This window comes from Tarenaya hassleriana, unplaced genomic scaffold (assembly GCF_000463585.1).
Source record: "Tarenaya hassleriana unplaced genomic scaffold, ASM46358v1 Cleome172, whole genome shotgun sequence".
Classification (NCBI taxonomy): Eukaryota; Viridiplantae; Streptophyta; class Magnoliopsida; order Brassicales; family Cleomaceae; genus Tarenaya; species Tarenaya hassleriana.
This window is the reverse complement of record NW_010965141.1, coordinates 108,653-109,813: the sequence shown is the minus strand read 5'-3', so window position 1 is coordinate 109,813 and position 1,161 is coordinate 108,653.

Sequence of the window (1,161 nt, the reverse complement as noted above, 5' to 3'; positions counted from 1 at the left end):
GACCGAACCATGTCTAACAGTGTTCGGTTCCTCCGTTCTGACACGCCGTTCCACTGTGGCGTTCCAGGGGGAGTTAATTGTGATACAATACCACAATCAACCAGATAGTCAGTGAACTCTTGGCTCATATACTCGCCACCACGATCAGATCGAAGTAACTTGATCGTCTTGCCAAGCTGGTTCTGTACTTCGTTTCTGAAAGCCTTGAACATTTCAAGTGTTTCAGACTTATGTCTCATCAAATAGACATAACCGTATCGACTGAAATCGTCAGTGAACGTAACGAAATACAGATAACCTCCTCTAGCTGGACAGTTCATTGGTCCGCATACATCACTATGTATAAGAGCCAATAACTTTGTCGCTCTCTGTCCTTTCCCTTTGAAAGGATGCTTCGTCATCTTGCCATCAAACAAGATTCGCAAGATTCAAGAGACTCAAAGTCAAATGAATCCAGAAGACCTTCATGATGAAGCTTCTGAATGCATTTCTCGTTTATATGGCCTAGACGACAATGCCAGAGGAAGGTCGAGTTTAAGTCGTTCGGCTTAAACCGTTTAGTACTCACGTTATAGATGGACAATGTCGAGTTCGAAGGCTGATCATTCAATACGTATAAACCATTTACAAGATAACCATTACCATAGTAAATATCGTCTCGATAAATCATAAAACTCGAGTTCTCAATAACAAATCGAAAACTATCCAAATCAAGACATGAAATAGAAATAATGTTTCTGCTAATCGCAGGAACATAGTAACAATTACTTAATTCTAAAACAAGTCTAGAAGGAAGATGCAAATCATAAATGCCAACACACAGTGCAGCAACTCTTGCTCCATTTCCGATGCGTAGATCCGCTTCTCCCTTAGCCAACATCCTACTTCTTCTTAGTCCCTGCACATTTCCACAAATGTGTGAGGCACTTCCGGTATCCAATACCCACGAAGATGTAGTACAGATGTTAGCTTCTATAACATGAATACCTGAGGCAGAAGCTTCATCAAGCTTCTTGTCCTTCAGATCCTCCAAGTAAAGGGGACAACTACGCTTCCAGTGTCCACACACTCCGCAGTAATGACAGTCACCCTTATCGGGCTTAGGCTTATGCGTAGGGGCAACTTTTGCCTTCTTCGCTGCCCTTTTCTTGGCTTTACCCC